Here is a 23,233-nt window from a genome sequence, read left to right on the forward strand (position 1 = left end):
AAACAAAAAAAAACAAAAAAAAAAAAAACCTTTTGACTTAAATTGGATTTTTTTTTTTTTTTTTTTTTTTAATACAATGTTTTGGAGTAAAAAAAAAATCAATTTAAAGAGGAAGTAAAAGGAAATAAAAAAATAAAAAAAAAACACACCCTGCAAGGCAAAGGCATAATCGGCTAGTATGCATAACTTACCTGAGAACCTGCCCCCGAAGCGGTCCTCTGTCTTCCTCTTCGCCGCTGCCATGGATCCCGGAGCGACTTCCGGGTCTCGCAAGCTCCGGCGCTGTGATTTGCCGGAGCCGCGATGACGTCACTCCCGTGCATGCGCACGGGAGCCGACACTCGCGGCATATTGCCGCGACCTGCCCAGTGCGCCTGCACCGCTGTCTGCAGGTAAATATCTCCTAAACCGTATAGGTTTAGGAGATATTTCTTGGACCTACAGGTAAGCCTTAATCTAGGCTTACCTGTAGGTCAAAGTGGTTTGTAAGGGTTTCCAACCACTTTAAAGATTTAGTTTTCTATTTAAGATATATAATTTTCTCTCACAAACATGAGTACGCCCTCACATTGTTGTAAATATTTTATTATATCTTTTAATGTGACAACACTGAAGAAATTACCCTTTGCTTCAATGTAAAGTAGTGAATGTACAGCTTGTGTAAATTTCCATGAGGACATCACAGAGCTGGTGGATGTTAGAGACCTTGCACTCCTCCACCTTCCATTTTTGAGGATGCCCCACAGATACTCGATAGGGTTTAGGTCTGCAGACATGCTTGGCCAGTCCATCACCTTTACCTCAGCTTCTTTAGCAAGTCAGTGGTCGTCTTGGAGGTGTGTTTGGGGTCATTATCATGTTGGCATATTGCCCTGCGGCCGTCTCCGAAGGGAGAAGATCATGCTCTGCTTTAGTATGTCACAGTACATGTTGGCATTCATGGTTTTGTCAATGAACTGTAGCTCCCCAGTGCTGGCAGCACTCGTGCAGCCCCAGACCATGACTCTCCCAGCATCATGCTTGACTGTAGACAAGACACACTTGTCTTTGTACTCCTCACCTGTTTGCCGCCCCACACGCTTGACGCCAACCAAAAAGTTTATCTTGGTCTCATCATACCACAGGGCTTGGTTTCGGTAATCCATGTCCTTAGTCTGCTTGTCTTCAGCAAACTGTTTGAAGGCTTTCTTGTGCATCATCTTTAGAAGAGGCTTCCTTGAGTGACAGCCATGCAGACCAATTTGATGCAATGTGCGGCGTAGGGTCTGAGCACTGACAGGCTGACCTCCCCACCTCTTTAACCTCTGCAGCAATGCTGGCAGCACTCATACATCTATTTCCCAAAGGCAACATCTGGATATAACGCTAGGCGTGTGCACTCAGGTTCTTGGTCGATGATGGCAAGGCCTGTTATGAGTGGATCCTGTCCTGTTGAACTGCTGTATGGTCTTGACCACTGTGCTGCAGCTCAGTTTCAGGGTCTTGGCAATCTTCTTATAGCCTAAGCAACAATTCTTTTTTTTTTTCAGATCCTCAGAGAGTTCTTTGCCATGAGGTGCCATGTTGACCTTCCAGTGACCGTTTTTATATTCACATTGCCTAGGTGGATGCTGCAGTGTCCCCCGGCATCTCTGCCCTGAGAACTGAGCCCCTGAACACTGCCCATTGCTCAGTTCTCACATCTCTCCTGCTCTGATCCTTCATGCTCATTGGAGGCTCTTCTACAATGACCATTCATGTTAGGGGACACCGCTATTTTGCTGTCTGCATTTTTCTCCTTTTTTATTTATTTTGCAAGTTTTACCAAAGAAGTTATAAAGAGCAGGATGGTGTGAAATGTTCTAGCGAAATCTTTTTATTTATTACATTTTGATGGGTTCTACAGTTTAGTGATCATGTTGATGTACAACAAACTGTAGGAAACCATTATTTTTACAAGGGTTCCCCAAGACCAGAAAATATTTCCAGGGTTGAGAGACTGCCAGCCATAGACGCCCAAATCTCTAATGGGCATTAAGGGTATAACAGATCCATTGTACAGATACATTTGCGCTTGGTAATGTTGTACTTGACATTCATTTTTAGCATGACAAACATTTTTCTGCTTTGGTCTGTGTGAGCCTGTGGTTTGCAGAAAACCTGTAGGCATCTGTTAGGAGCAATTGAAGTGCTGCTAGAGTGTGAGCCTGGTCACTTGTGTGTATGAGCCCTAAAAACGATTTTCATCTTCTACATTTATAGATAGTAAAGCAGTACAACCAGCTATGTTTGTGTGCAAAGTGCACTAAACTAGGGTGAATGCTGCTGTTGGTTGCTGTGCTTCTCTCTCTCTCTCTCTCTCTCTCTCTCTCTCTCTCTCTCTCTCTCTCTCTCTCTCTCTCTCTCTCTCTCTCTCTCTCTCTCTCTCTCTCTCTCTCTCTCTCTCTCTCTCTCTCTCTCTCTCTCTCTCTCTCTCTCTCTCTCTCTCTCTCTCTCTCTCTCTCTCTCTCTCTCTCTCTCTCTCTCTCTCTCTCTCTCTCTCTCTCTCTCTCTCTCTCTCTCTCTCTCTCTCTCTCTCTCTCTCTCTCTCTCTCTTCTCTCTCTCTCTCTCTCTCTCTCTCTCTCTCTCTCTCTCTCTCTCTCTCTCTCTCTCTCTCTCTCTCTCTCTCTCTCTCTCTCCTCTCTCTCTCTCTCTCTCTCTCTCTCTCTCTCTCTCTCTCTCTCTCTCTCTCTCTCTCTCTCTCTCTCTCTCTCTCTCTCTCTCCTCTCTCTCTCTCTCTCTCTCTCTCTCTCTCTCTCTCTCTCTCTCATGCTGTGGGTAGCATTGAAGCGCACTTCTGATTGTGTCCCAGCCTTTTAATATGTGCCCGCCACACATTTTAACTGCTGAAATTCTATGTCCTCTGGCATTGTACTACTAGCTACTGTAATTCCTTTTTCCTTAGAATTTCCTAAATGATTGACTGCAAAAGAGTGGAATTGATGTTTTCTTTGCCACAGTAGAGTTTGGTGTATGTGGGGTCCCCCTCCCCTTCTTTTTCCAGCCCTGAACAAATCTACAGTGTATGTATGTATGTATATGTCCTGATGCGTTTGCAGCGCATCTACATTGACCTCAGTGGAAATGTTTGGGAGCAGTTAAAGCCTGGCACATGTCAATTTTAAGTCTTTAATTTGACCATGTAAATAACATTGGGCACTGCAATGAAAGCTGTTTTGAAAGATGGTTGTGGAGCTTCGAAAAATGCTCATAAAATGCCTTCTTTTGAAGCTTGGGTAAACGTAGCCTTATAGTGGAACTTCACTCTCCCAATCAGCATTGATTATTTTTTATCCTCATGCTTCTAGCATTAATAGCTGAGTATATCATATTTACTTGTGTTAAACTTTTTATATATATATATATATATATATATATAATTTTTTTTTTTACATTTCTTCAGTTACTTGCTAGTTTTTTCCTAGGTACATTTTATGTCATGCAGGGGTCCTCAGGAGGAGAGGTTGGAGGAGGTTTCTCAGCTAAGCACACTCTCCTGCATGCTTTCTTAAGCTAAGGCAGTGTTTCTCAAATCCAGTCCTCAGGCCCCCCAACAGGTCATGTTTCAGGTTTTCCCTCAGATGAAACGGCTGTGGTAATTGCTAAGGCAGTGAAACCGATCAAATCACCAGTGAAAAATAATGGAAAACCGGAAAACATGACCTGTTGTGGGGGGCCTGAGGACTGGATTTGAGAAACACTGAGCTAAGGGCAGATGGATTCCAGGAAGTAAATGCTACATGAAGAATTTTTAATGTGGAGTTTCACTCAAAAGTGGAACTTCCTCTTTAAGCACTCCTGCCCCCAAATAACTACATTTTGGCATTTAGTTATTTTTGGGTGAGTGGGTACCTGGTTTTGACAGACACTTCCTGTCCCACTTCCATCTTATCGGCGCCTAAGCAGTGTCTCCTGTCCCCCTCCCTCTCTGCAATATTCTGTGACACGTCACAGATCCCAGAAGATTGCCTGGCCACTAGGAGAGTGCAGTGTGACATTACGTGCCCAGCTGTGAAGATGTAAGCTGTCACAGCTGGGTGCCCACATCTGCAATCATGGTGGAGAGGAGCGAGGCTTCGGGTGGTCACATCGCTGGAGCGTGAAACAGGTGACTGTCTGTTTATGAAGTCAACAGCTTTTTTTTTTTTTTTTTTGCTGACTTATAATAAACTAAAAAACAAGTGGCACTGTGCTTTAAGTTGCCCAGAAATATTGGGGGGGGGGGGGGGGGGGGTTCAGACATGGATGTATGGGGGAGTTTGCTTTGAATAATTCAAATGAATTAAATGGCGCTTTTGCTTTGTGGTGGTTGGATGCAGTGCTTTAAGCCTAGTACACACAATCAGAAGAAATATACTGGTGTTCTAAGCAATTGTACGATCATCCAATCGTTGGTACAGTTTTTGAGTCGATCATGACAGTTTCATGTACGATACCAAAAGGAACAATTCCATTAAGACTGGGTTCACACCGCTGCGGCTGGGAGACCCGGATGTGATTCGCACCGCAGTGCAAATCACATCCGATCTCTGCGCATGCGAGTTCAGCCATACAGATAGTATGGCTGAATTTGCATCGCACCCGCCCCAAACTCGCACGGTACCCTTTTTTGGTCCGCAGCAGAATCGGATCGCATGGGTGTTCACACCATGCGATCCGATTCCTGTCCGAGTTTGCAGATCGCACTGCGATATGCAAACTGATCTGGGGGTGTCATTAACATTTCACTGACACCCCCAGCAGTCCGCATAGGGCAGTGTGAACTGCCGGCGGGAGGCATGCGATGCGGGAACCCGCCGCGGATTCACGGCGTTCCCCCCCCCCCCGCATCGCTTCAGTGTGAACCCAGCCTTATTCAGTATATGGTCAGCTTGGCAAGTTAATTCACTCCTCTGTTTGTCCTTATCTCGGAGAGACTGAAATTGAGGGGTGGGGGGGGGGGACCAAAATTTAGGTTGTCATTAGAATAGGAAGGGAACCTTCCAATGGGGAACATTTTTCTGAAGACCGATGTCTAGGAGGGGATTTCCTTCACTTTGATATTGATCTTTCCCTTCCATCTGTGTACTGGACTGATGGAGAGCGGAGTGACCGAGATTAGCCAGTCATTGTGCTGCTTATTATGCTATCTAGTTCCAAGATGTGGGTGGGGAGGAGACCTGCAAGTGAAAATGAAACCGTGTCAGGGAAAGATCGGGTCCCCTACTGTGCTGTGTAGATCGCAGTACTGGATAGACAGCAGTACAATCCTTTAGCAGGTAAATGGCTCCCATACAATTTATTTAATCTTTAGTATTTTAGTTTTTTTGCCTGAAGTTCAAGCTGTATTAAGCCCAAATCTACAAATGTATTATATTGCAGCTTAACATTAGATGTAGTGGTTCCATCAATTATTTATTTTTTATTTTCGTTTGACTTTTCTCCTCTGTTTTCATCTGACCAGTAATACGCATCCAATATTAGTGAGATGCAACTCTGGAGCAATGAGCATAGAAACAGCACTGTCAGTCTTGGGGATGGTTATTGATGTATTGGCAAATTTAGCTACACTAACAAATGGAAACCAAACTCCAGCTAATACTTTATAATCCTGTTACAGCAAACAATTTTTTTTAATTTTTTTTTTTTTTCCTTTTTGGGATAAAGATTTTGCATGAATGAATAAATGCTGACCACTTTAACCACCTCTACTAGTGTTACATGGTTTCTCTTCTATGTAAACTAATGCATTATGCCAGAGAGTTTGTGCTGTGAAAAACACTTGCTGGCTAGATCACCAGATGAAAAAATAAGACTAAAGAAAACGAATACAGTCATTACTTCTAAGAATTGGTAAGCTGCAATATGTTTTACTTTTGGGTTTATTGCTGCTTAAAATGCTTTCTCATTTTTTAAAGTGGAGCTCCACCCTAACGTGGAACTTCGCTCATTGGAACCCCCCCCCCTCCAGTGCCATAATTGGCACCTTTCAGGGGGGAGGGGTTGCAGATACCTGTATAATACAGGTATCTGCACCCACCTCCGGGCATAGATAGCCGCAAATTCTGTGGGTATTTACACCACTTCCTGTGGGCCCCCGCTGTCTGCTGGGAAACACAAGGATCCCAGAGACAGCAGGGACCATCCTTATTGCGCAGCGCGATTCGTGCATGCGCAGTAGGGAACCGGGAAGTGAAGCCGCAAGGAATTCACTTCATGATTCCTATACCGAAGATGGCGGCGGCAGCACCCTAGAGCCGATGGAGAGATTGGCTTCGGGTGCCGACATCGCGGGCGCGCTGGGCGGGTAAGTGTCCTTATTTTAAAAGTCAGCAGCTGCAGTATTTGTAGCTGCTAACTTTTAAAAACAAAAAAAGGCAGAACTCCCACTTTAAGCATGCAGTAACTATTATATTTCATACTGTATTAACCTCCTTAATGCCAGCAGCTTCTGGCCCTTTAAGGGGTTAAGAGCATGTGACCACTGTGATTGGCTGTCACGTGATCCGAAAACTGCATGCGATCGGGAGCACGCACTCCTCGCGCTCTTGGCACAGCTGTATGGACAGCAAGTTCCACAAATATGTAGCCCCTCCGTTCCAAAAGGCCGCATATTTGCGCGCGGGGTTAAGATATCTTTGTGAAATTACAGACCTCTTTAAATTTGTTTTACCTAAGTTTAGCAGGGTTTGTGACCTGTAAAGAGAGCCATTTCATGTATACACTTTTATATTGTATTCTGTCCTGGTTGACGAGGAAGATAATATTAATTGTATTGAGTGGCTGTCTTCTTATGCTGACATAAACTTTCCAGATTGTCTTTTTGGCAGCAATGAGTTTAAGAAATCGCAAGACTAAAGATGGCAGTGTGTGTTGCCCAATCTTGGCCCAGAAGTTTTTCCGGCATCAATCGGATGAGTAACTCTTGTTTTAGGAGTGATAAGTTGTTGGAATGACTTGTTATTGCTCACAGAGATTTTCAGGAAGTACTCTAACTTGCCTGTTGTATGCCGTGGATAGCTAAAAGCACATGAGTGTTCATGAGACTTCTGTTCTAAGGATACACGGTTCAAATCTCGGCCAGTGCAGCAGGAACCAGCAGAGATCCCGGCAAGAGGAATTTCCCTGTCGGCACACTGTCTGTTGATTGGGGAATTTGTGTGAATTTCTTTCCTGCAACCTACGGTTGCAGGAAAGAAATTCGCACTGTGTATGACTTGCCTAATATTTTAAGACCACCTTCAATACAGTAATGAAAAAATGGGAAAAACAAGCAGGACTATGATTGTGATTCTAATTTTGAATGTAGGTCATATAAACGCCAGCAACTTGGTAGAATAAATATCTGTCAGCAGTAAAAATAAAGGCTGGGTTCACAATGGTGCGATGCGGGAAACCCTGTGAATCCTGTGCGGGTCCCCGTATCACACCTGAATCACTGGCGGCTGACACTGACGTCTGCGACCCACTGTGGGTGTCAATGTAAAGTTAAAGGGTTGTAAAGGTTCCTTTAAGCTAGTGCATTGTTGGTTTACTTACCTTTTTCCTTTGATTTCCCTTCTAAATGTTTTTTTTTTCTTTGTCTGAATTTTCACTTCCTCTTCCTCCTCGGTAAGCTGTTCTGGCTGACTAAACACCGCTCGGATGATGGTGTGAAGTTTACGGAGGAGAAACAGGAAGTGAGAAATTCAGACAAAGAAAAAAAACATTTAGAAGGGAATTCAAAGGAAAAGGTACGTGAACAACAATGCACTAGCTTAAAGGAACCTATTTAGAAAATAAAAAACAAAGCTTTACAACCCGTTTAATGACCCTCCCAGATCGGATCGCAGTGGGAACTGTGTAATGGTGCAGGAATTGGAACACATAGGTGTGAACACCCATGCGATCTGATTCCAGTGCAGACAAAAAAAAGGGTCCTACAACGTTTTGGTGCGAATGCGTTTTCAACCATACAGTGTGTATGTCTGCAATTCGCATTACATAGACATTTGTGACAGACCGATGCGAATCACATGCGATGTCTGATGCACAAGGGTGAACCCATCCTAAAAAGTTAATTTTGGCGGATTACATTCTTTTTGAAATTACTGGTTACTCTGAGGCTGCATTCATACTGTGATTATTGCATGCTGTCATGAAACATACATTTTGTGGGGGGGGGGGGGGGGGGGGGGGGTTTTGGTGGTGGTTAAGGCATACCCGCATCACTGCAGTGGAGAGTGAGGAGTAAGGTACGGTAAGTATCCCCTACAAAGCCAGTATTTGACTTTTAGTAGGAATATGTGCGGTCATGGCGGGGGATTTAAATTAAGGATGCCTGGAATTCAGTTCTCTTTTGGCTCAGGTTTTTCAGGTCCAAGTTCGGCGCCTCCACATGGGAAGCCGAGGGGATGGATTGGCTTGATGAGGACATCGCGGGCGCCCTGGACAGGTAAGTGTCCTTATTTTAAAAGTCTGCAGTATTTGCAGCTGCTGATTTTTTATTTTTTCCCAAAAAATTTTTTTTTTAGGTGGAACTCTTTAAGAAAAAAAAAAACATGCAGCGAATGCTAAAAGGTATACTAATGTTTGGCACATTGTGTGAACTGTACTCTACATGTGTTGGGACAGATGACGTTTGTTCAGACACGAACACACCTGCAGGGTTAAAAGCTTTGGTCTATGTATGCAAACTTGCAGTTTGGATTTAAAGAAGGGATATTGCACTGAAATGTATTGGTGCCCTTATTAATAGAGAGAGAGAGAGAGAGAGAGAGAGACCCAAATCCTACAAGACCGTGCTTCTCTGCCTAGGCCAGCAAGCCAGAAGCCAGGGTCTGCATTAAGTATCTTTAATGTTTTTACTGCAGATTGGATAGCCTATCTAATAATCTAGTTACCATAAATTATAGTGAGATCCCCCCTTGACGTTCCAACTTAAAGCTTGTATACATAGGACAACATTTCTAGCCCTTCAGGTTTTTTTGTCAAGTTATCTGCCCCAACACATCCAGTGTACAGATAAAGAATGTGCCCGACTAATTTTACATTCTGAAAAAGAAAATTAAGTATGTGACCCTAACAATGATTTCCTCTTATTTGCTCCCTTTGGTCTGCTAAATATGCCTTAGGCCCCTTTCACATGGGACGGATCCGTAATGATCCGCCCTGTGATGATCCACTTGCTCAGCGGGGATCGCTCCGTTTATCCCCGCTGAGCCGGGGGATGATAGGGTGGTCATAGGGACCGCCCTGTCAGATCTCCGCTCTCCTCTATGGGGGATCAGATGAACACAGACTGTCTGTCCGTGTTCATCCGATCCGCTCTGCAGACGGATAGAAAAATAGGATTTTTCTCCGTCTGCAGAATCGGACCATAGCGGAGACGCATGATATCGGGTGTCAGCGGATGTTCGTCCGCAGACACCTGCTATCCCATAGGGATGCATGTATGTCTGTATTTCATCCGCAAACGGATGGATGCAATACAGACATACTGTCCGCATGTGTGAAAGGGACCTTAGGAAATTTTATCTGTTTTGAGAAGTACAAAATTGCCAATTGACCTTGCCAGAAATCTAGCGATTTCCCCTGGTCCCTTCAGTGTTCTCTCCAGTATTAGTTCATCTGTTAACTACAAATCTCTGTCCTCGTCTGTTGTTGAGGGAAGGGGGGGAGGTGTTCTGTAGCCCAATTCAGAAGCAACAAGCTGGGGGAAACTGCTCCTCAAATACTCGTACAGTGAATGAGTGCTGTCACCCTAGAACAGAAATGTTACTAGCAGCATTGCCAAGTGAAAATAAAGGGTGGGGGGAGCGTCAAATAAAACAAAAATAAAAAAACAATGCAGCCACCACTTCTAGAGACTTTTGAACTAAAATGTTTAGATGTGTTATAAATACTTACTAGCCCGGCTATGGCTGCAGGTGTAAAGGTGGCCATAGATCTGAAATGCACATCCCCAGATACAAGGCACTAAGGTCTAATTCACACATGTCGCAAGAGGGGGTAAAAAACAGGTGGTTCAGTTGCATGCCATCAACCACACACCAGAAAGATAACCTGCAGCCAGAGGGTGGTATTAACACATGGCACAGCAAATTTTATTTTGGTTTGTGGAGTTGGCTAGGTGGCATTGCCTTTCAGCCTCACCCATTGAAGTTGCTTGGCTTGTGGTTTCGGTGTGGTATTTCAGTACAAAATCCAGCTTTGGCTGGGAAGTGGGGGGCAAAAACAGGCACACACTGAACCCTGTAAGCCACTGCCCTTCCGCCTTCTCTAAGGCAGTCTACCGCAGATCGCATTTCCGATGTAAACAAGGTCTTAAGGGGATGCGTTTACTATAGACTGAAATTGAATGTCCCATTTTTTTTTTTGTCCAACTTTTACTATAAAGGTTGTATTAAACATTAATGTTTTCAGTACTGATAAAGCAGTGAATGATATTTTCACCACAGATGTCACCATTAACATTTTCTGCTGAATGTAGGGATTTCTTTCTAGAGTGCCAGCATGCACACTGCAGATATGATGGCCTAAAGTGGTTCTAAAGCCCAAACACTTTTTTTTTATTTATTTTTTTTGTATTCCATTAAGGTAAAAGGTATTTGGGCATAAATTACCCCCCCCCCCCCCAAACTTAAATGAGTTCTCATTTGATCCAACGTTGTGCACATCTGCAGCTCTTCTCTCTCCTCACTCCCTGGCCTTACTGACTCCTGCTGCTGTCAATCAAAGCCCGGGATATGTGTCGACAGAGAATATAGTGAGGCTCAGGAGCCCCCATAGGAGGAGGTGCCAGGAGCGTGAGAGGGGTAACCAAAAAGAGGAGGTTCAGGGCCGCTCTGTGCAATTCCAGAACATTGCCTCTAAATGCCCCTCCATGTTGACCTATGTGTCCATGCACACATAAACTTTTAGAGGCAATAGAAAAAGACAGCCTGTGTGTGCGGGAGCAGAGGCTATTAAAGCGGGAGTCCGCCGGGACTCCGAGTTTTTTTTTTTTTTTTTTTTAAAGCCAGCAGCTACAAATACTGCAGCTGCTGACTTTTAAAATAGTGACACTTGCCTGTCCAGCGCGCCCGTGATGTCGGCACCCGAAGCCGATCTCTAGATCGGTACTCGGGTGCTGCCGCCGCCATCTTGGGTATGGGAATCAGGAAATGGAGCCTTTCGGCTTCATTTCCCGGTTCCCTACTGCGCATGCGCGAGTAGCGCTGCGCAATAAGGACGGTCCCCGCTGCCTCTGGGATCTGTGTGTTTCCCAGCAGGCAGCGGGGCACTTGCGGAAGGGGGTGGGCACTTGCGGAAAGGGGCGTAATCTACGCCCCTATCCGCAGAGAGCTATCCCGGAAGTGGGTGCAGTTACCTGGATTATCCAGGTAACTGCACCCCCCTCCCCCCTGAAAGGTGCCGATTGTGGCACCGGAGGGGGGGAGGGTTCCGATGAGAGGAAGGTCCATTTTAGGGTGGACCTCCGCTTTAAGCTGTAAAAACAAAAAAAATAATGCCAAATGCTTGTAGCTTTTTATTTATCAGGTGTTTTTTACATTATAGGTAGAGGGTGTTTTTTGCAAAAAAAAGTCCATAAACACGGTTAACAGCTTATTTTAAAAGCTGCTTTTTCCTGCCAGCGGCACTGGCGTTTTTTTAAACGTCCTGTGTGCATGAGGCCCAAAAGGCACCTGTTCTCTACAGCACCTGAGCATTTAGAAGTTTCAGATGTTTACAAAGTTGTAATGGTGATCTTTTATCATTTGTGTGATTGTGAATTCACCTTTTTGAAGTTTATACTGGCAGTTTGTCTGAACTACTTCTAGAGTAGCTTGTATGTTTTCCTATTTAACAGTTGCAGAATGTGATTCAAATTAGATCATTTCCTCATGTAAGTGACCCCCTCAAATCAGTACACGTTTTGTTTTTAGGGTTTAAAGTCTTTATTACGTCATTTGGTTCCTTTGGCTAGTATTTATTGGTTCGTTCTGCGGATGATCTGTCTTTAGAAAATGCTGACAAGGTGATGCGTTGTTGGATTAGGCTTTTATGTTTTTTGAACTTCAACCCTTTTTAGACATACAATGTGTGTTCATAGAGGCACTGAGCCAAAGGCTACATTTTTATGGTAAACTATTTTTTGTTAAAAGTGAATCTTGAACTTCCATATGACTATTTATTTATCCAGTACCTGTTGCACCCATGTGATTGGATAAAGATACAGAGACTCTAGTTTTCTTGAATCCCCTGTAGGACACTGCGTGTAAAGGTCTAATATGTTCTTTTGCTTATTTTTTGTTTTTTGGTATGTTTTTTTTTTTTTTTTTTTTTTTTTTTTTTAAATCTTCAAATAAACAATTTCACAAATGATATATTCTAACCAAGATTTTCCTGTGGACTAATTTTAACATTGCAGGCCTCAAGTATTAAGTTTAATGTATTTATAAAGGCAAAAAATAATGAATTCTTTAAAACTCCTGACTTTTTTATTATTATTTTACCTTCTGCACTATTGGTTAGAACCTTTTACTTCTGTCCCAGAGGAGGAAACCTCTCCAAATTGAGAGAAATTCTCCTGGACAGTATGGGTTTAAAATAAAAACTGTTTTTCAATGGAGACTGTATTACGCTATTGTGGAGCTTTCACATGCATTTGAAAAGTACAGAATGTTGCTTTTTTTTTTTTTTTTTTTTTTTTTTTCCTGCACCTAAACATACCGGAATGGACCACAAATACATGTAGCTGCAACTGTTAAGAGGAGAGAATAAAAAAATCTAAAAGCAGCACTGCAAAATACAAAAATGCACTGCAAGAGTAGGATAAATATGCATGTGGAACTGCAGACCTAATGCAGCGTAAAGAAGCTTTTCAAAAAGTTGTTGTAATAGTAAAAAACAGTATAAAATCCCTAATTTTACTACACTAAACTAATATCTGCTTGATGTGATCTTCCTGCAGTTGGGCAGTAAGCTTGCAGTTGAGAGCTGGGGGGGTGCATGAGGCAAAATCCAAGACCTGTGTGCTTGCATATGTTGCTGCAATTTTGCAGATGTTGCCGGGTCTTACAGTATAACTGAAGTGAAAGTGGGTTTTGTGTGTGTGTGTGTGTGTGTGTGTGTGGGTTGTTTTTTAGAGTGAAGAGGGATTAGAATTTTTGTAAAGTGTGTTTTTTTTTTTTTTTTTTTTTTTTTTTTTTTCCTCTATTACTGTCTGTGCCCCTGTTAGGGAGATTCACTCTCTCTCTGTTTTACCATTATCACACTCTCGCACTCTCTCCATTTACCATTATCATAGAAAATCCCACATTTTGGGATGCCCCCAGAAAAGTAAGAGGGGAAATCTTCCAATGGGTATACGTGTTCTGGTGACCTAGGGATCCCCAAAGAATTCTCTTGATTTGCAGGGATTTCATCTCGCTTCCTGCTTGGCTGTGAAACAGGAAGTGAAGGGAAATCTCTACAATAGGACACAGATCCAGAAAAAAAAAATTTGCCATTTTTATATAACCCTCCTTTTTTCCTATGCAAAAAAAAAAATATTGCTTATAGTTCTATTTTAAGCCTGGTACACACTATCTATTAATTATTTATTTTATTTTTATTTCCCAGTGAAGAGCTCAGGAGGAGCCGCGTTACTAACTATCCATTGTTAGTACAGCGACCTCCCCAGCTAAGCTATTGTGTTCTGACAGGGGGATGGCCCCCACGAGAGCAAATCGGTCAACACTCTCAGCCAATGGCATTTTTTCGAACAGGTTTCCTTGCACACGGGCCAAATGTCAGTGGGTTTCTATTGAAACGGCCAATGCCACCCGATATTCATCCTGTGTGTATGGCTCTTTAGTCTGCACTTGCTTAGAGTTCTGCTTGGTTGTGTATTCCACCTACAGCTATGTTAATTTTGACAATAAAAATGTACCTGTGTGTGTTAAAAAAAAATGTATTATTATTATTATTTATTATTATTATTATTATTATTATTATTTATTTTTTTAGCAGCCCCCCCCCCCCCCAACAGGGCTGATATGTTGAGATATCAGGGGTCTTAACAGACCTCTGACATCTCCCATTTGAGACAGAGAAAGGGACTGGGGACGGAGATCCAGAGTCCCTTTCTCTGCAGCCTCTGCTGCACTGATAATGAATGGAGAGAAGACAGCGGCTTCTCTCCATTCATTAACTGGGACATCGTAATCACAGGCGGTTACAATCTTTCAGTTATGTGAATGGACAGTCAGTGGTCAATGAAGGAGCCGGGTTTACCGGCTTCTACCTCCACTCTCCATCCTGAGATACCGAGGGGGGGGGGGGGGTGGCAGCATGGAGGGGGAGAAGAGAGAGGGGGGCGGCGCCACGGAGGAGAGCGGGAGACACAGAGCAGTGTGACGCATCAACGCCCTGCACGCACGTCGACGTATTTTTGTAATCGATTACGTTGACTCGTCGTGGCAGCTCTTATTTATATTTATATCTTCTATATATACATACAAACATGCGCTGTGTAAATTTGAGTTGGTACGCATTATGATATGCACATAAAATGCTTGAAGAGGTTAAAATTGCATATGGAAAGCTAGCATTTATTTTCATTTTGTACGTGCAAACATCCGCAAATGCATGGAAAATAAAAGCAAGAAAGTACTGGGAAGGTATACCACAGTTTTGTACGTAATGTATCTTTTATATTCGTGCTTTTGTTACTGAGTAGTGGTCAGCTAAAAAATAATAAGATTGACATTTTAATTCCTGACAATGGTACCTTATTTGTATATCATAGGTCCCTTTTCACACGAGCTGTCCGATCAGGTCCGCCTGTTAGTTTTTCAGTGGTGACATGTCCACTGACACATGCTGCTATCCGATCTGATCCTGTCCGTGAAATCCAGACGGATCGTGACCTCATTTCCCATCTGTCTGGCGGATCAGATGAAAATGGACAGGTCGGATCTCCCCATAAAGGAGAGCGAGGTTTTTTACAGGTCTGTCTCGGCTCAGTGAGTGGAGACTGACCTGTCATCCGCCTGCTCAGTGGATCGATTCCCCCGCTGAGCAAGCGGACAAGCCTTTGTGAAAGGGCACTTACAGAGGTTAGCTCATCAGCTACATGGAAGTGGCAGTGGAGTTAGACCTTTGGACATGGTTATGTGCCTGAATGTCGACAAGCATTATTTAAAGTGGCCATGCCTTGAGTATGTATGTGTGTGTATATAAATAAGTTAATAATTATGGTTTAAATCGAGTTCATTTAAATCAAGCCTTTTTACTAGTGAGATAATATAAATATATATATATATATATTCTCACTAGTAAAAAGGCTTGATTTAAACCATAATTAACTTGATGCTGACCGCCGGCTGTCAAATGACGGCCAGGCGGCACACCTATTGTGGCGGGAGGCCGTCATATGACGGCCTCCCGTTTAAACAGGGAATGCACGCGATCGTGCGCGCGCATCCCTGTTTCTTCAGTGGCGGCGTGTCACGGAGACACCGCTCGCCACCGAAGGGGGTGAACAGCCATTGGTTATGGCTGTTTACCACGTGATCGGCCGTGATGAAGTCACGGACGATCACAGATGGTCACACCCCCACTGTGCACGGCGCATGCGCGCGATCGTGAGCGCGCTGCGCGTGCACGTCGGTGGCGGCGTGTTCCCCGGGAACACTGCTCGTCACCGACGCTGGTAAACAGCCATTGGCCGGCTGTTTACCCACGTGATCGGCTGTGATCCTTTCACAGCCGATCACTAAAATGTAAACAAACCGCGGTAACGAGATGTTACCGGGTTCTCCTCCTCACACACCGATCGTGTGTGAGGAGGAGATTGCGGTAACCTCTCGTTACCGCCTACAGTGTACACCAACACACACTGATTGCCCCCCCCCCCCAATAAAGAGTACCTGTCAATCACAGTCCATCAGAGTACCCGAGTACCTGTCACAGTCCATCAGAGTACCCGAGTACCTGTCTTGGCCATCAGAGTACTCGTCACGGTTCATCCGAGTACCCGGGTACCTATTTGCAGCCCATGTCTCATAGAATATACGTTGGGGTGTTTGCTTTCCAAAATGTGGTCATTTTGTGGTTAATTTCACTGTCCTGGTGGTCCAGGACCTTCAAAAGTGTGATGGGTAGGAATGAAATGAGATGTGTCATTTATGCTCCTAGAAAACCTGAACGCACTACTTCAATGTTCGGCCTCTCTATGTGACCAGGCTGTGTAAAAGTCCTACACATGTGGTATCGTCATACTCGGGAGGAGTAGCAGAATGTATTTTGGGGTGTAATTTTTGCTATATACATGCTATGTGTTAGAAATAGCTTATAAATTGACAATTTTGTGTAAAAGAAAAATGCGTTTTCATTTTTTTCCACATATTCCAAAAACTTCTGGAAATAAATTAACCATTCAAAAGACTCATTATGCCTCACAGATTATACGTTGGGGTGTTTGCTTTCCAAAATGGGGTCATTTTATGGGAAATTCTATTTTCCTGGTACTCCAGGGCCTTCAAAAGTGTAATAGGTGGTTGAGAAATGAGATGCGTCATTTTTGCTCGTAGAACGTCTGAAGGTACTACATCAATGTTGGGGCTGTGTAAAAGTCTCACACATGTGGTATCGCCGTACTCGGGAAGAGTAGCAGAATGTATTTTGGGGTGTAATTTGTTGTATGCATATGCTGTGTGTGAGAAATAACCTGATATGAAAATTTTGTAAAAAAATAAAAATAATTAAAAAAAAATCTTCATTTTGCAAAGAATTGTGGGAAAAAATGACAACTTACCATGCTACTTACTTAATACCTTGGAATGTCTACTTTGTGAAAAGGGGTCATTTGGGGGGTATTTGTACTTTCCTGACTTGTTAGTGTCTCAAGAAATGAGATACACCTGATGTACTGAAGGCCTGATCAGAAGTGATCAATTTTCAGTGATTGGCACCATAGTTTGTAGACTCTATAACTTTCACAAAGACCAAATAATATACACTAATGTGGGTTATTTTTACCAAAGATATGTAGCAGTATAAATTTTGGCCAAAATTTATGAAGAAAAATTACTAATGAGCAAAAAATTATGACAGAAACAAAGGCATTTTTTTTTCACAAAATTTACGTTTTATTTATAGCACAAAAAATAAAAAACCCACTAGTGATTAAATACCACTAAAAGAAAGCTCTATTTGTGTGGAAAAAAGACGCAAGTTTCATATGGATACAGTGTTGGATGACTGAGTAATTGTCATTCAAACTGTGAGAGCGCTGAAAGCTGAAAATTGGTCTGGTCAGGAAGGGGGTGTAACTGCACTGTACTGAAGTGGTTAAAGAGGGATTCCACCTACAAAAAAAAAATATTAAAAGCCAGCAGCTATAAATACTACAGCTGCTGACTTTTAATAAATGGACACTCCCCTGTCCCGGGTTCCAGCGATGCCTAGGCCGATCGATCGCTCGGCTCTCGGCTGCTGCCGCCACCATTCTAGGTGAGGGAATCGGGAAGTGAAGCGAATCGGCTTCACTTCCCGGTTCCCTACTGCGCATGCGCGAGTCGCGCCGCGCAATAGGAAATCTCCGCGCTGTCACTGGGACCCGTGTGTGTCCCAGCAGACAACGCGGCAGGACAGGATATGACATAGACTCCCACGGGAGTCTATGCCCGGAAGTGGGTGTAAATACCTGTCTTTCACAGGTATCTCCACCCCCCCCCCTCCCCCCTGAAAGGTGTCAATTGTGACACCGGAGGGGGGGAGGCATCCGATCAGCGGAGGTTCCACTTTAGGGTGGAATCCCGCTTTAAAGAGCAGCTGTCCTCTCTACCCTGCTGTTGACTCACCGACAGCCCCATTCACTTCAATGGGGCAGCTGGCGATGCAGCAGTAACACAACAAGGTGAGTGGATGCCCACTAACAGGAGCTGCCATGAAGGATCTGAAATGACAGGTGCTCTTTATATGTAAGGACTTATTCTTGCTGATAGTTAAAATCTTTAATATTTGCAAACAAAATGAAGGTTTCCTATTTAGAATAAGCTGTCAGGTTAGTAAAACGGCGATATCGGAACTAATTCAATCATACAGTTTGTAGTGTATGTAGATTTGCAGAAACAATGGGATAAAGGAATATTCCTTAAAAGGGAAGTAAACCCTTCCAAACAACTTGGACCTATAGGTAAGCCTAGATTAAGGCTTACCTGTAGGTCCAAGCAATATCTCCTAAACCTATATGGTTTAGGAGATATTTGCCCGAAAATGGGCACCGCTGTCTACGGCGCATGCGCCGTAGACAGCGGCGCGCAGGCGCACTAAATGCGGCAAATCCAAGAATGGATTTGCCAAATTTGTCGACTCCCGTGCGCATGCGCGGGAGTGACGTCATCGCGGCTTCGCCGTAAGACAGCAACGGAGCTGCGAGGCGCGACTCCCGTGCGCATGCGCGGGAGTGACGTCATCGCGGTTGCGCCGCTGTCATTGGTCGGAGCTGCGAGACGCCACCAGCAAGATGGACGCGGCGGACTACAGGGATCAGCGGCGACTTCGCTGGCTCCTGTGTCAGGTAAGTGACACATAATGAGCTACTATGCGATGCATAGTAGTCCATTATGCTTTACCTTTGCAGGGAAAAAAAGAGGAAGTAAACCCATTAGGGTTTACTTCCTCTTTAACTTTGGTTTAGCTCATGGTTACTGTGAAATTGTGTGAATGCATCAAAGCTGTTCATGTTCTCAGCTTGCAGAGTTTGGATTCATTGAATTAAGTTTACCAAAAATGTAAATATTGCAGAATATATAGCCTCCACGTCAAGCTGAATAAACTAAATTAATAATGTATCTTAAATGGAAAACTATCTTTTAGATCGCGTGCGTGTGTGTTTGTTGGGGGGCGGGGGGGTTTGTTTCTTCTTGATTTTGTGTTGAACTGAAATACATTGTCGTTTTAGTAAACCGTTTTATATATTTTATGAATAAAAGGCTAGTAATCAAATTGGGCATAATCTTGTCGTTTTATCTGAGCACTGGATGACTTTGCGGGTTTTTAATATCCATACAGTATTAATCAAGTTTAGCACCCTGGTAAACAATACAGACATGTAACAGAAACCGATTTACAGTGACAAAAGGGCAAAATGAACTTTGAAAAAGATTACATTTCCTACCTAATCCATGTGAATTAAAATAGAACAGAGTTGCCGAGCAGATTACAACACAATTAAAATCAATTTTTATTAACTGCTGCTATTGCAAAGTAATCGGCCATGGAGACTGGACAAAATTTTTATTTTTTTGTATCTGTTTTTGTCTTCAACTTGGTGGCAGAAAGCTCTATAGAATTGGGAACCGTGGGCATTAATTCAGAATGGCTGCGGTGAATCTATTAAATTAATCCAAGCACAACAGACTGTAGAAACATTAATTAATGAAATGGGGTATATCAAGCATTCTTCTCTTGGAGAACAGTTTGCATTTAAAGAATACTCAGGTGACTGAATAGTTTTGCAAAAAAAAATTCTAGGTTTGAATAGCTATCATGGTTTATAGGATTTCGTTAACTTCTGTAGACTGACCTATAAAGATTGCTATTGTTGACTTGACTTGTTTTTAAAAAGTAAGAGCCCCAGGGGTTTCATCCTGATGCTGACTTTACTACTTCTTGAGACGCTGTCTAAAAACAAATGTGCAGACAGAGTGAAATGTCTGAACTCTTGTCCTGCATAGTTTTATCCACGTAATTTCTCTAATACAGATGCATCTCATAAAATTTGAATATCATCAAAAAGTTAATTTTATTTCAGTAATTCAATGCTGACTTTGGACTTGATAAAACACAGTGGACCAACACCAACAGATGATATGGCCCCAAAATCATCACTAACTAAGGAAACTTCACACTGGACCTTATGCTACTTGGATTCCGTGCCTCTCCACTCCAGAGTCTGGGACCTTGAATTCCAAATGAAATGCAACATTTTCCCCTGTCATTGGTGATTTAGGGAGCCATGCAGTGGCAGCCCGTCTATAGGGGACGCTGTACATAATGACAATGCTTTGCATAAGCCCTGTGTATAATGGGCAGCCTGGTATATGATGTGCAGAGCCCATTGTATAATGTGCAGCCTGGTATATGTTGCAGACCAGGTAAAATCTTGTAGTGGATCGGATGTGGTTCTCATGCCATAGTTTGGAGACCCCTAGTCTGCACTTCATTTCAAGTGTGCAATCTAAAGGGAATTACCCCAAAATAACAACCGATAGCTATTGTTTTTTCAAGATAAACTGAAAATTTCTGGCTGTGTTTTTCGCATGGCAATATTAAATAAACATGCATCCAGAACAGCTTGAAAAATGTGGTGATCAGGTTGAACCAACATAGTGTACCCTGTACACTTGTTCTCTGAAGTCTATTGCCAGTATAAAAGCCAGCCACAAACTCAGCACAGGGATAGTGGGAACTAGGACTAATCGACAACTAATCGATTTCTGAAATTAATCGTTTACTATTTTCATAATCTATAAATTGGCCAGTAACATAATGGGTTTAAAAAAAAACGAAAATGAGCCCTTTATGGTACAAAAAGAGCAAATAATCGCTACTGTAAATATTTCACTGTTCTACAGTAAATAAACCCCTTACAGTAGTGATTATCTGCTTTTTTTTTTTTTTTTTTTTTTTTTTTCTACTATAAAGGGCTCATTTTAGTTTTCGTTTTTTTTTTTAACCCCATTATGCTACTAAACTTAGTCTTAGACCTGGTTCACATCTATGTGTTTCTTGGTGCTTTTTGCAGAAATGCACTACAGTTCATTTCCATGGTTTTCTATTGGACACATTCACATCTGAAAGGGTCAGGGACTTTTAACGCAAAACGGTGCTTTATTGGTTCAATATACTTCAATGGAGAAGCTTCAGAAAAGCATGTAATGCGTTTTTGCAGCAATTTGTGTTTTTTAATCTGCCCCAAAAAAAAATGCAAATTGCAGTAAAATCTCATGCGCAAAAGTAAAAACATACAGCAAAAAGCACTGCAGAAACAGATCAAAAGCAAACTGCATAGGTGTGGCACCGAGCCTTATGCTGGTCACACGGATCCATTTTTAGATGAGAATATTCAGACGAAAAATGTGTACGTTTGCTGAATGAAAGAATTTTGTTTGCAATTTTCACTTGGTTTTTAACATTCTGTTTTTAAAATGAATGTAATTTCTCAACGAAAACCATGTACACTGTCTGCAAATTCCTTTGACTAAGAAGTTTTCTATTACCGTATATACTCGAGTATAGGTCGACTCGAATATAAGCCGAGGCCCCTAATTTACCACAAAAAACTGGGAAAACGTATTGACTCGTATATAAGCCGAGGGTGAGACATGCAGCAGCTACTGTTATAGATTAAAAGAGTGGAAAAGAGGGTCAACAATGCCCATCTGCAGCTGCATACATCCCTGTGTCCATCCCAGCCTACCTGTGTCCTGTGCATGCCTCCGTGTGCCAATCTGCAGCCTCTTTGTCCTTCTGCAGCCTCTTTGTCCTTCTGCAGCCTCTTTGTCCTTCTGCAGCCTCTTTGTCCTTCTGCAGCCTCTTTGTCCTTCTGCAGCCTCTTTGTCCTTCTGCAGCCTCTTTGTCCTTCTGCAGCCTCTTTGTCCTTCTGCAGCCTCTTTGTCCTTCTGCAGCCTCTTTGTCCTTCTGCAGCCTCTTTGTCCTTCTGCAGCCTCTGTGTGCCATTTTGCACCGATCTGCATGTATAAAAAACATACGGCGGCCATGCCAGGTTTCAAAAGCCACACCTCTCCTCCTCGTCTGTGACAGACGGCGGCCATTCCACTGTTCAAAAGCCGCGCCTCTCTGTCTGTGATAGGCGGAACACTCAATTTCCCAGCAGTCAGTGTTCCGCCTATCACGGACATCCTCACGTCCTCGTCCGTAGTATGAGGATGAGCAGATGTCCGTGATAGGCGGAACACTGACTGCTGGGAAATTGAGTGTTCCGCCTATCACAGACAGGGAGGCGCGGCTTTTGAATAGTTGAATAGTGGAATGGCCGCCGTCTGTCTGCACGACACGCTGATCAGGTAGGCAGACGGCGGTGACTCGAGTATAAGCCGAGGGGGGCACTTTCAGGCTAAAAAAAAGGGGCTGAAAATCTCGGCTTATACTCGAGTATATACGGTATTTCCAAATTGTCCCATCACTGTAGTTGAAAATGAACGTCAATTTGACTTATTATTATTATTATTTTTTTTTTTTTAAGGTTATTTACAGATTAATTGAAACAATTATCGGCCAACTAATCGATTATGAAAATAATCGTTAGTTGCAGCCCTAGTGGGAACCCCTCATAATGAGCACAGCGGATGTACAGGCATGGGGGGAACCCCTCATTATGGGCACAGTGAGTCTGCATATGATGTTCACAGTGAGGCTACTTTTGATGAAATAGACACTTGGATTTGGCAGCCATACCCATCTCTTAATATTACACTAAACAGTGTAATTTTTCAGTTTGTTTGCACCCATCTCTAAGGCTGCGCTCTATACCGTGATTTGTGATGCTGGGGCTATATACTCTGTCCTGTGATGCTGAGCTGTATACTCCTGACACTGTGTGGAATACAGGGGATGGAGTGGGTGAATTCTATAAGGGGTGTGGCTTATGAGAAGTGGGAGGGACCAAACGTGGAGGGTTGGGGTCTTGCCCCCCCCATCCTAAAACTTCACCAGCCGCCATTGGAGCCATGTCATCTGCTGGTGTTGGTCTGCTGTGTTTTATCAAGTTCAAAGTCAGAGCAGCCCTCTACTGGGAAATTCTAGAGCACTTCATGCTGCCTTATGGAGATGCCAATTTAATTTCCCAGCAGGACTTGGCACCTGCCCACACTGCCAAAAGTACCAATACCTGGTTTAATGATCATATCGCTGTGCTTGATTGGCCAGGAAACTCGCCTGACCTAAACCCCATCGGGAATCTGTGGGGTATTGTCAAGAGGAAGATGAGACACCAGACCCAACAATGCAGATGAATGAAAGCTGCTATCAAAGCAACCTGGGCTTCCATAACACCTCGGCAATGCCACAGGCAGATCGCCTCCATGCCATGCTGCATTGATGCAGTAATTCATGCAAAAGGAGCCCCGATCAAGTATTAAGTGCATACTATACTGTATATGGATGACCTTTTTAGCAAGACAACATTTCTGTATTAAAAATATTTTTTTTTTTTTTTGTCTTATGTAATATTCAAATTTTCTGAGATACTGCGTTTTGGGT

The 23,233-nt window shown here is 43.2% G+C and overlaps 1 protein-coding gene across 6 annotated transcripts in view; it reads left to right on the forward strand.

Moving 5' to 3' along the window:
- The window catches only part of NUMB (NUMB endocytic adaptor protein), a 181,672-nt gene that overhangs the window by 9,121 nt on the left and 149,318 nt on the right, over nt 1-23,233 (forward strand). Inside the window, exon 2 of one of the 6 annotated variants that reach the window (XM_077464568.1) lies at nt 8,346-8,432. The exons of the other annotated variants lie outside the window; for them this stretch is intronic. The gene's annotated coding sequence lies outside the window, so the exon portion shown is untranslated. The remainder of the gene's footprint in view (nt 1-8,345; nt 8,433-23,233) is intronic. 6 annotated transcript variants of the gene reach the window in all.

Source organism: Lithobates pipiens, unplaced genomic scaffold, assembly GCF_037356315.1.
Source record: "Lithobates pipiens isolate NorthernLeopardFrog02 unplaced genomic scaffold, aLitPip1_a1.2 Scaffold_30, whole genome shotgun sequence".
Classification (NCBI taxonomy): domain Eukaryota; kingdom Metazoa; phylum Chordata; class Amphibia; order Anura; family Ranidae; genus Lithobates; species Lithobates pipiens.